The sequence below is a fragment of the Canis aureus genome, chromosome 21, assembly GCF_053574225.1.
Source record: "Canis aureus isolate CA01 chromosome 21, VMU_Caureus_v.1.0, whole genome shotgun sequence".
NCBI lineage: Eukaryota > Metazoa > Chordata > Mammalia > Carnivora > Canidae > Canis > Canis aureus.
The window spans coordinates 11,979,586-11,992,361 of record NC_135631.1 but is presented as its reverse complement, the minus strand read 5'-3'; the positions used below and the strand labels follow the sequence as shown (position 1 = coordinate 11,992,361).

At 43.6% G+C, this 12,776-nt stretch overlaps 2 long non-coding RNA genes across 2 annotated transcripts; one reads left to right on the top strand and one right to left on the bottom strand.

The window, feature by feature from the left end:
* Positions 1-1,850: 1,850 nt before the first annotated feature.
* On the bottom strand, positions 1,851-4,595 carry LOC144292545 (uncharacterized). Its single transcript, XR_013359924.1, has 2 exons — positions 3,483-4,595; positions 1,851-2,113 (listed from the first exon to the last, which is right to left on the bottom strand). It is a non-coding gene; the product is annotated as an uncharacterized LOC144292545 (long non-coding RNA).
* On the top strand, positions 3,566-6,864 carry LOC144292546 (uncharacterized). The gene is made up of 2 exons (XR_013359925.1): positions 3,566-3,968; positions 4,157-6,864. It is a non-coding gene; the product is annotated as an uncharacterized LOC144292546 (long non-coding RNA).
* Positions 6,865-12,776: the final 5,912 nt, after the last annotated feature.

Sequence of the window (12,776 nt, the reverse complement as noted above, 5' to 3'; positions counted from 1 at the left end):
TTAGAGAGAGAAAAAGAGAGCACAAGTGGGAGGGGCAGAGAAAGACGGAGACAGAATTTCAAGAAGACTCCATGCTCAGCACAGAGCCCAACACAGGGCTTGATCTCATGACTCAGAGATCACAACTTGAGCTGAAACCAAGAATCAGACTTTGTTTACTGACTGAGCCACTCAGGCACCCCAGGGGTTAGGATTTCTAGGATATATCCATAGAATTGCTCAATATAATTTCCATTTACCTTCACTGTCCCCTTGCCTCTCTCCATTCTGGGTCCTTGCCCATGTCTCGTGATTTAAGGTCCATTCTATGCGCTATTTGGTCCCCCAACCTTTCCAAGCCTTCCTTCAGTGTACCTGGGATGAGACAGTAGTTATCTTGGTGCCAAGAGAATCCATTATGTATTCATTCACTCATGCACTGGAGACTCATGGGGCTCTGGGTACAAAGTTACACACAGGACAAGAGGTTTCCTTTCAGAGTTCACATAGGAGTAGGGGGAGACAGTCAATGAACCAGGACACCAGAAAACAGCAATAATGAGGAATATTGTGGGCAGGTGCACAATTTTTCTCTTTAAATTTTATTTTCATACTTCAAGGGGCAAGAGTATTGATCATCTGAGCTGAAATACTCTTCCAGAGATGAGCAAATTAGGATAGTGTGAAGAGGAGTAATAGGAGACCACTGTTGGTTGGGTGGTAAAGGAAGGTCCTATTTAAGGAGATCACCTTTAAACTGAGATCTACACAAGAGAGATCCATCCCAGCAAACATCTGGGGGAAGATGGTTCCAGGCAAGGGGGATAACTAGTTCAAGGGCCTGTAGGCAAGTTTAAACCTGGCAGATGAAGAAAGAGACAGTGGTGCTGGGTCACAGTGAGTGGAGGGGTAGGGAGTGGTCCCAGATGAATCCAGATCATGCAGGGTCTCATGGGGCATGGTAACTAGTGTGGGAAGATGCTGGGTGGTTCCAGATAGAGAAGTTATAGACTCTAACTTATGTTTTAAGCCAGTGTTTTCGGCTGTTGTGTGGAGAACAGACTGGGTGGGGTGGAGCAGAGGTGGGTAGAAATGGGTCACGAGATTGGAAACAGGGAGACCAGATTCAGAGGGTGTTGTCGTTAACCAGGTAAAGGATGATGGTGTTTGGGTTAGGGTGGTAGCGAAGAGAACGGTGGGTAGATTTTGGATATGTTTCAGAAGAAAAGCTGATAGAAATTGTTGATGGACAAGCTGTGGGGCATGAGAGAAACAGGGACTCAAGACTGCTCCTAGGTTTTCATCTTGAACACACTGATACATGGTAGTATCACTGGTCAAGATAAGAACCCTGGGAGAGGAAGGGGTTGGGGCTGGGGAATGGAGAGCTTTATTTCAGACATATTAAGTCTGAGATATTTATTAATGAACTGATGCCCTTATCTCATACTTTATATGTATCACCAGATGAAGAACTATGAGATCCCACACATTGCCTTCCTTTCCAGTTCCTTATTAAGCAGGAATAAAGAGAAAGATAACTGAATAAAATACTCAAATACTCGTCTCTTGTGAAACACTCTTATGTTCCAAAGTCTAGTAGTAGAGCCACATCCTTGCTGGGTAGGTATATGTAGCCAACCAATCACCGTGTCATACCAAACAACTGTTCAGGGGGCAAACTAATTAAAAATTTAATCCCATGATTTTCATCTTAATCTCTTTTTCCCATTAGCTCTGATCAATGCCCACAAATACAATTTAACAGAACAGTCATTTAGATAAATGACTGAAGGGGGTATTTAATTAGTCTGTTTGTTATGAACCAATTGATAACTGAAATCATATGCTAATTACCAAAAACCACACACTAATTTTAAAAGCATTTTTATTAGCATAAAAGCTATGTTCCTGTTATCAGATGCCATGTCCTTTCTATGTCACACACAGCAATTGTGCAAACCTGTTTCTCTTGACTTTGAGAAGTCAAGTTGCAGCATGCTGTGTAGGTAAACAGTGCACTTGAGAAATGTTTGCTCATCTTTACCTCACACTCTAACACAAGCAATAGTGAAAGTTGTACCAGTAAGAAGATTCCATGAACTTCTCAGCTACCTGGGAGCCTCTGCTGCACCTGCAAGAAAGAAAAACACTGATCAGGCCAGAAACGTAAACGACTAAGCTAAACTGAACGTGGAGATGTGAGGACTGATGAAGGGTGAACTTTGCAGCCTGTTCCAATGCCAAGGTGGTTGCTGAAGAAGATCTTGACTGTGTTCACTCAGTGTGCAAGCCAGGGGATACTCATTTGTTGACTATCTCTCTTCTGATCTATGGAAAAAATTCTGCTTTCAATCTCACAGCACATCCTAGGATGCAAAAATCCTTAAGTTTCTTCACATAAAAGAGATCTTCGTTTTTGTTTTTTTTTTAATTTATTTTTTATTGGTGTTCAATTTACTAACATACAGAATAACCCCCAGTGCCCATCACCCATTCACTCCCACCCCCCGCCCTCCTCCCCTTCTACCACCCCTAGTTCGTTTCCCAGAGTTAGCAGTCTTTACGTTCTGTCTCCCTTTCTGATCTTCGTTTAAAAAATAAAAGTCGTAGGGCAGCCCAGGTGGCTCAGGGGTTTAGCGCCGCCTTGGGACGGGATGTGATCCTGGAGTCTCAGGATCGAGTCCCACGTGGGGCTCCCTGCATGGAGCCTGCTTCTCCCTCTGCCTGTGTCTCTGCCTCTCTCCTCTCTGTGTGTCTCTCATGAACAAATAAATAAAATCTTAAAAAAATAAAAATAAAAGTCGTAGCACCTGAGTGGCTCAGTCGGTTAAGTGACTCTTGATTTTGCTCAGGTCATGCTCTTGGGGTCCTGAGACCGAGCCTCACATTGAGCTCTGTGCTGAGTGCGGAGCCTGCTGGAGATTCTCTCTCTCCCTCTGCCCTTCTCCCCTGCTTGCTTGCTCGCTCTCCTTCTCGCTCTCAAAAAAATAAAAAATAATAATAAAAATAAATGGCTCTGGTCATCTGTAACCTTTTCAGACCTTTAACAGTGCCTCCTGCACTTGGGTTTTCATTGTCGGTTCGATAAAGGGTGAGAAGTGTGAAGGATGGTGCCTGCCGCTGATGAAAACAAACAAGTTTCCTTCTGCTGGGCGTGACCTGACACAGCAGGAAAGGATACCAGACGGCAGGCGTCGGTGGTGGCTGGGCCCAGTTAATACAGAAGAAACCTTAGAGGAGAAGAAAATGGTTTTCAGGCTGCTAAGGCCGTCCGCACACACATTTTACGGCGATGAAGCCCTAGCTGCTAAGCATCGTCTCTGCCCACGGACTGCATCTGCCACTTCCAATAATAACCGGTTTGGGGGAGGGTTTGCAACATAAACTTTCTCGAACCGCCTCCCAGCCACGTCCCCCTACTCAGTCCCTCCGCCCCGCCCCCCCAGATCCCAGACCCCCCTACACACTCCAGAGAGCCCTCCCTTCGGTCCCCCTCTCACCAACAAGCCGCAGGTGGCCGAGCCTCGAAGCTACGCCGCACCACGAGCAAGAATCTGGAAGGGAAAAAGAGCAGAGAAGAGAGGCTCCCTGCATCCTTAGCATCCAACGAGCTCCTGGGCAACCGGAGAGGAAGTGACGTGACCGGCACCGGAAACGGAAGCGGGACGCGGGTCGGCACCGCCGCCATGTTGTGTGTGGCGAATGAGGGCTGAGGTGTGCGCCCTGGGCTCGGAGCTCCAGCTGTCCCCCGCGGAGATGGTGAATCCTCCCTCACTGTCCTTCTGTCCTTCTGTCGAGGATTCACTGAGCTCGCTGGTGCCCGGCACCGCGGGTGCGCCGGGAATCCGTGAACAGGAGCGACCCGGCGCTTTCCCTCCTGAGTTTGGTTCAAACCCAGCGGCGGACGCGGGAGCACGAAGCCCCTAATACGTGGGCGCCGCTGGTCTCGGGCGTCTCCGGAGGCTCGTTGGACTTAGGCTGCGCGGGTTAGGGCCTCGGGTGCGCGGCCAGGCGGGCAGGTAGTGGGGAGGCAGGCGTGGTGACGGCGCGGGCTGCCGCCTGGGTGAAAGGCCGCGAACCGCGCGGTGGAGGAGGACGCACGAGAAGCCGAGTTGGCGAGGAGCCTGGGTCTAGAGGAGCGCGGGCCGCGGCATGTGCCCGTTTGCACTTGCAGGTGAAAGCCTGAGCCGGACGCCTGTGCCCTGGGTCCCACGGACGGGGACGAGAGCGGAGCAGGAGCTCGGGGAGACTGCCTGGTGGAGGGAGCGTGACCTGCGAAGGAGGCCCCGGAGGGCCCCCGAGAGCGCCTCTCCCCTCCTGGGGGCGCTGGAAGAGGAGCCGGGAGCCTCGGGAGGAACCCCGGGAGAGGGTGGGGGAGAGGGTGGCATCGCAGACGGCGAGGGAGGAGCCCGTCGGGCTGTAGGCTGGATCCGTCTTCTTGAGAAATTAGGTGAAGGCCGAGGAATGGCAGGCCCTACACCTGCGCTGCCATCAGCCAGGGCCGCTCCCAGCCTGGAGGAGTTGAGGACCAAGGGCGGCAGATGGCGGGAAAATGGACACAAATGAGCGTGCACAGGTCTTCCAGGAAATCACCTGGGAGGAAACGAGAAGGACACTGGGAGGAAGATATTATTATTATTTTTAAGATTGGGGAAATATAAGTTTGTTTAGATACTGATGAGAAGGAGCCAGAGATTTTTTTTTAAGATTTTATTTTTTTCATGAGAGATACACACAGAGAGAGAGAGAGAGAGGCAGAGACACAGGCAGAGGGAGAAGCAGGCTCCACGCAGGGAGCCCGACGTGGGACTCGATCCCTGGTCTCCAGGATCAGGCCCTGGGCTGAAGGCGGCGCTGAACCACTCAGCCACCCAGGCTGCCCAGGAGCCAGGGATTTTTAATGTTGATCAGCCCATGACCAAATGGATCCATGCCCAAGAATACTTTATGAAGAGGAAGAAGACAGGATGGGAGGAGAGGGGCCTGCGGAGGACAGCTGGAAGGACTCCGCTCAGGTAGTGACCCTGAGACAGGAAGATGGAAGGGGGGCAGGCCCAGGTAGAGTCATAGGATCTGTGATGTTGAGCATGTTGTGCACTTCGCAAATCCAGGGGGCACTACTGCCTGCAGCAATAGTAACCGTGACTGTTTGGGGGCAGATGATAGTAAAGAGCTTTGAGGAAAGGGTGCTCCTTCCTAATTCACACAAAGTGGCCACAGCAGCCATCGGTAGGGGAAGTCTGGTGCTGGAAGTTGAGGTACCCTACGTTCACTGTATGTATTCGGCCTGGGAAAAAGAGGTGAAATCATCCAAGGAAGGGAATCGAGCCTCTGAAAGGTTTGTGGACAGTGGAGATGTGCATGGGTGTTGAGGGGAAGGCGGAGAAGAGCAAGCTGATTTTAGCCATTTAGGTCCCAGACAGATAGGTCTCTATCAGCGGTGGATGAAATCACCAGTGTTCTCCTCTCACTATCCTGCATTTCTGGCAAACAGAGGTAGCTTTTGGCTCCTGGTATAATGTCTGGGCAGGCGAATTGGAATGATCTAAATTTTGCTGATCCTCTTGTGTCCTACTGCAAACCTGTTTTCCATTTCTTGTGAAGGACACTGGGCAGCTGCCCTTATTTTACATCGAAATTTGTGTGTGTGTGTGTGTGTGTGTGTGTGTGTGTGTGTATGTGTGTGTGTGAAAATGGAACCAGAGGCCAGCTTTTAAAAATGCACCAGGGCTGCTTCTTCCAAGAAGATGGTATAGATATACCCCTCGTTCTCTCACAAAGTATAATGAAAAATGTGTATAAAACAAGCATAAGACTGTGGCCTTTTTGAGCACATTATGGAGCTACGCTAATCAAGACAGCACAGCATTTTCATAAGTAATGTGCAAACATGAGTGGGAAGAATAGTGAACCTAGAAATAGACCCACATATATTTAGTAAATTGATAAATATTACAAATCACTTCAAAGGGAGAGGGTATAATGTTTAACAAAAGATGCTGGAACAATTGGACAACCATATGCAAAAAAGAAACAGAGAAGAACATTGACCCTTAACCACATACAAAACAATTCAAAATGAATCATAAGCCAAAACATAAGGGCTTGAACTATAAAACTTCTAGAGGAAAACACAAGAGATTTTAGTGTGTTTGTGTTTGGTTAAGTATTTCACAAAAACTATGAACACTTGAAAAAAATCAATAAAATGGAATTTGTTTATATTTTTTGCTCTTCAGAAAGCCTCATTCAGAAAACGAGAAATCAAGCCACTGCGATAGTAGTTGCAGAACACGTATCCAACAGAAGACTCCTAATACAGATTTTTAAAAGTTTACAACTCGCAAGACAAGAAACCAAATAGAAAATGGGCAAAATATTTGAACAGCTACTTCACCAAGGAAGATACACAGATGCCAAATAAGTCCATGAAAAGATGCTTAATATCTTTATTCATTAGAGAAATGCAAATTAAAACCACAATGCGCTAGGAACACACACCTATTAGAATGATTAAAATTAAAAAGACTGACGATGCCAAGTGCTGGAAAGCATGTGGAATAATTAGAGCTCTCGTTGCTGATGGGAATGTCACATGGTACGTTTTCCAACGGTACAAAATGGAAAGCATGTTGGCAGTTTCTTGAAAAGCCAAACATACAGCAACTATAGAACCTCACCGTTCCATTCCTAGATATTTACCCAAGGAAAATGAAAGTGTATGTCCACCCAAAGACTTCCACACAAATGTTCAGGGCAGGTTTAATAGCCTCAAACTGGAAACAACCCAAATGATAAATAATAAGGGAATGGATATACCCACTGTAGAGTATCCCTATGATGGGATACTACTCAGTAATAAAAAGGAATGATGGGTTGATATACCTACCAACGTGAATGGATCTCAAAATAATTGTGCTGAGTGAAAGAATCCAAACGAGAAAGAAAAAGTGCAGACTTACAGTTAAATAAAATTCTAGAAAACTCAAGCTAATCAATAGTGACAAATCAGCTCATTGATCATCCGGGAGTTAGGAGATGGGGAAAGGTAGGATGGGGCGATTACACAGGGACACATGGAAACTGGGGGTGGTGGATATGTTCATTATCTTAATCGTGAAGGTTTCATAAGTGTACACATGCATCCAAACCTATCAAGTTGTACATTTTTATATGTTCAGTTTATTAGAGGCCACTCTAATAAGCTTTAAAGAGAACCCACTGCTGAGCTTCATCAAATCTTGTATTTGTTTCTGATTTTTTCCCCCTCACCCATACACCTCCCAAACCTATTTCCCTCCATGCCCCAGATGTACACACTAGGAAATGGAACTTGATACTTATGATTCTCATGCCTGATTTTCTACTTTACTACATTAAGTCATTACCTATAAATATCATATAACATTGTTTCGTATTAACATTTTTCATAAATGGAATATCATTCTGTAACTTGCTTTCTTTGTTCATTATATTGACAAATACATTCTTTAACAAATGGGCAAGTATTATTATTTTACAGACAGAGACACTGAAGTTCCATGATTAAATAAGTTGTCCAAAGTGAGTGATGGAGGCAGAATTAAACCAGACCTGACCAAAATCAAAGTCAGAGCTTCAAAAAGTGCCTACAGGTTCTCGAAAGGGCGGGAGCTTTCCCTCTGGGGCCCCCTTGATTGTGCTCCTGGCACTGCCATGAGTGGTGCCCTCCTAGGCTATTCTGAACCTCTCTGGTCTGCCTGGCACTCAGGTTGCGTTGGGCCTCTCCTTGCCTATCCTACTATGCTTGTCCAGAATCAAAGCTCAGCCCCTTTGCCCTGTGTTGCTCCTTCAACTTGGTTCTCCCTGCCCTAAGCAATCCCACCTCTTGTCCTGATAGGGGTTCTTAACCGCTATCATGCTGGGGACCCCTTTGGCACTCGAGTGAAGCCTGTGGGCACCGCACGATAATATTTGTAAATGCCTGCAATATGTAAGATTACAGTTATGTTGAAATCCTATTATCAAAATATTTTTCAAATTGTGATAGAGTGATGTGTATGCTTCTTTGTCAATGCCTTACAAAACAAGTTCTAGCAGTGGGTTTAATAGCCAATTTCGAATGAGCATGAGCCTAGACTTTATTTCAACATATCTGCAACAACTATGATATGAAAAGATCTGATTTCTATCGATGGGACTGATAATATTACTGTGGTTTGTTGCTACTCTTCAAAATGGAGGGCTAAAGTTTTGGGTAGTGGTTGGTGAACATATAAATACATTTTTCTCCATCTAAGTTCACAGAACCCCCGAATTTCTTCCAGAACCATATGAGGGGTTCCATGCACCCCATGATAAAACTCCCTGGATTTGCACCTCACTAGAGAGAGGAATCACCCGTTGGAGGGTGGGGTGGGATGGAGCTTGGGAGCTGCCGGCTTCCCAGGCAGGCAGAAAGCTGATCCCAGTGCCCTGAGTTTGATGTTAACGACAATCATTTCTCCATTTCCCTGATCAAGAGCTACAGCGGGGCCCCCGTGCACTGCTTCACATGCTGAGGCACTTCAAAACCAGATGCCTGGCAAGAATAACTCTTAACTCTTAGATTTAAGGTAGAGCATGATATCAAAGGCCTGCGCAAAGCTTTGCAAATTTCAATTTTCAGTGATCTATCTAATTCTATGGGGCATTTGTTACCGACACATTTTTTTCCAAAGAGAATTATTTTATGACTTAATGTGAAAGTAACCTCCCAGGAAACCCCTGCTTTCACCAAAGCCCCTGGCAGGGCCCTTCTGGCTCCTGGCCTCAAAGAACGCCCCGCAGTTTGCAGGGAACCCACGGGGCCTGCTTTAAACAGATCAGGCACTGTGTTTTGTCATTTGTGAAGCTCACCGCGTTTGCAATCCTGCTCTCGAAAGTCTCCCTGAGGCTCAATTAACTGCTGACAATTTCTTCTAGCGTGACAGGGCCCTGGGCCCTCTTCTCTCTGCCTCATTATTTTATGTATTTTGAAATGCTGACTTTTTAAGTTAAAGATCAATTTTACTGTTTTTTTTTTTTTTTTTTGTGGAAGAGAGAGAAGCATGCTTGCTCTTAGGAAAATTTGAAAACAGAGGTAAGAAAAAAAAAAAAAGAAAAAACTCCAATGTGATTGTACTAATTTATACCCCATTGGCAGCATGTGAGAATTCCAGGGCCATATCTTTATCAACATTTCCTGTCACTTTTATTTTAGCCAATTATGTTCACATTTGCATTCTATGTGTTAATTGGTCATTTGGACATCCTCTTTTTAAAATGCCTGTTCAAATCTTTCACGCATTTTTCTTTTGGGTTTTCTGCCTTTTTCTTATTGGTTTGCAGGAATTTGGCATAAATCCTGGAAATACAACAATATAACAACATTCTTTTCTCAGGTGTATGAATTGCAACTACCTTTTCCAAACCTGGGTTTGCCTTTTTACTCTCTTTAACAATGTCTTTTAATGAACAAAAGATCTTCACTGAAATAAAGTCCAATTTTTTTTCCTTTGGGGTTGTTGCTACTGTTAAGATTTTGTAAGCAAGAATTTGGGCAGCCTCACTGAAATTAAGATGCATTGATGTAGTGTTTGTTCTGCTTGGCCTGTCCTGTGCAGGCCTCATGCACACAGGAGAGGCCTGTGTTGTTGGGAAAGCACATGCCCACTGAAGATATAATGCAAGCCACATGTGTCATTTAAATTTTTCTAGAAGCCACATTTAAGAAAAGTAAAAAAGTAACACGTGAAATTAATTTTGGTGGCATATTTTGTTTAACCCAATATATCCTGGAATCTAGGTCACTTCAGTATTTTAAAATTTTCCTTGCTTTAGTTTTTAAATTTAAATTTTAGTCATACTAGCTACACTACAAGTGCTTCATCGACACATTTGTGTGGTGGCTATTATATTGGACAAAACAGGTTGGGAGGTTGACAATGAGCTCTGGAGGCAAATGACCTAGGTTCCAGTATGGCTCCACCACTTAATAACAATAGCTAGTATCTATGGACTGCTTCTTCCACACAAGGCTCTGCCCATAAGAACCAAAGATATTGAGTACCTGAGACATACAAAGTGCTGTGCCTGTATTGTCTCATTCAGTCCTTCCAAAATCTTATGAGGTAATATTCTCACCTCCCCATGGTTTTAATTTTCTATACGAACTTGGCTTAGCTATAGCGCCCAGGTGCTTGATCAAACAGCAGTCTAGATGTTGCTGTGAAGGTGTATTTTTTAGATATGATGATAACCATTTAAATTAACAGAGTGTGGGCAGCCCTGGTGGCTCAGCGGTTTAGCACCGCCTTTGGCCCAGGGTGTGATCCTGGAGACCTGGGATCGAGTCCTGCGTAGGGCTCCCTGCATGGGGCCCACTTCTCCCTCTGCCTGTGTCTCTGCCTCTCTCTCTCTCTCTCTCTCTCTCTCTCTCTCAGATAAATAAGTAAAATCTTTAAAAAAAAATTAACAGAGTGAGTAAGCCAATCACCCTCCATAAGGTGAGGGGTCTTATCTAATCAAATGAATGCCTTAAGAGAAAAGACTAAGGTCCCCAAACAAGAAGGAATTCTGTCTCCAGATTGCCTTTGGACTCAACACTGAAACATGGACTACTTTTGGAATTTCCAGCTGCCAGCCAACCCTACAAATTTTGCATTTTCTTGCCCCCACAATCACATGAGCCAGGTCTTTAAAATAAAATCTCTCTCTCTCTTTCTCTGTCTCTCTCTCTCTCTCACACACACACACTATATATATATATATATATATATATATATATATATATATATATATATACACACACACACACACCCATACTCTTAACCCCCTTGCTACTTCCATTAATTTGGAAAATTGCTTGACTTCTCTAGGTTTCAGGGGTTTTTTTATTGTCAAACTAAGACAAATAATAGTACCTATCCAATAAGATTGTTGTAGAGACTGCTTAAGACAATATAGTGCACCTGGCACATAGTAAATCCTCAATAAAAATTATCATTATTTGTTGATGCCTTCCATATCAGAAAACATTGAGCAGAACTTATTACTGGTTGCACTGTAGACATGAAAGGATTACATGAAAAGACAAAGTCTAGAAAAGTAGATTATGTTAGGCTTATTGATGATCTTTATTACAGGCACCTTGAAAATAAATTTTTGCTATGTTCATGTCAATAAAAATCGCTATTTTTCAGGGAGTCCCTACCATGTGCCCTGCATTCACATTTCAGCATGTACTGAAATCCTCACATTCATCCTACTGGGGAGGTGTCATGGTCATTTTCCAGTTTTCAGATGAGAAGCTGAGGCTCTGAGTGACTGGGAAACTCATTCAGCTTCTAAATGACAATGTCTCAGGGAAATAATTTCCCGCAGCCATCATATCATCAAACCATCAGGTTATTTGTTCTCTTTAATAATCCTCTACAAAGCAGCACATAAGTGAATTGAAATTAACATCAAGTCCTTGTGGGGAAATTGAAAACTTAATCATTCCCTTCTTCTCCCTCATTTTTATCTACTGCTGGGTGCACACATTTGTAATTCAGCTTCGAAACTGTCATGCGATCTTATATTTTTTTCTTTGCTATTTTGCGTAGGTAATCCTGAAGAGGATTTTTCACATTATTGTGTATGATCAAAATTGAATGTAGCTTGTAAAGAAAAATGAATTAATAACTGAGAGAGCCTTGTGTTCTTTGAAAACATTTGTTGTCAAATGAAAAGAGACTTTAAAATGTCAATACATTTTATTTTGTTTGTTCCCCACCCCCTTCATCCTTGTAATCTTCCCATACATTTCAGATTGCTTTAATCCACAGATTAATTTTAAGGTATTTTTCTGAGTTACGTTCATAAATGTCAGGCTTTATAGAAAGATTATTTTTGCATGTTTTAATACATTTTTCTCTTTTATTCCCCTTTCTTTGATGTCAGGGCTGTATAAATCCAGTTTAATATGACTTTCATTTGTGAGGCTTAACACAGAAACCATTATAAGGCTGAACCAAACCTCCTTCTGTTTTTCAATGATTATCTTTTTCTGTCAAAATGAACCAAGCCCTCTGGTCTAAGGATTTGTACAAAAAATAAGTAAAAAAAGAAAGAAAGAAATCAAAGCTTAGAGGGTGAGCTTAGATTGTATCTAAGTGCTCCTTTATCTTCGCATCCAGACTTCTGTGAAGTGCTTTCCACAGACTGGTTACATTGGATATCGAACAGAGTATGTATTCTTGAGTGGTAATTCTATCAGGTTTATTCTGAGTCTGGATATTGCAATAATTCCTTACCACATGGTTTTTAACCTCTGAGCCCTGACACATCTATGTCATGATTTTTGCCCAGCATAGTTCCATTGGGCTGTTTTAAATTATTTAGACTCTAATTTATATTGGAATAGATATGTTCGTAACTGGACCATCAACATCTGTATTTCAGTGAAAATGCTGTGCAATGACCTAGGGAGTTATCAAATGGCCACTCCCCTGAGATATGGTACCTCTTCCTTTTTGTGATCTCTGAACTTTCTCTCATTCTTAGGAATAAATCTTTGCTCCATCTCCTAGAACTAACAAGATAACAGCAGAATTGCAGATCATGTGCTTGCAAGAGTCTGGATTTATTATGCTCAAATTACAATCCATGCATATTAATTAAGCTCCTGCTATGCGCAAAGCTTTGTTCCAGACCCTGTGTATAAAGATAAGCATGGTACCCTTAAATATCCAACCCTGAGGTATAATTTACTATGACTTTTCTTGGGGTTAGTTAAGCAATGTACATCAAAG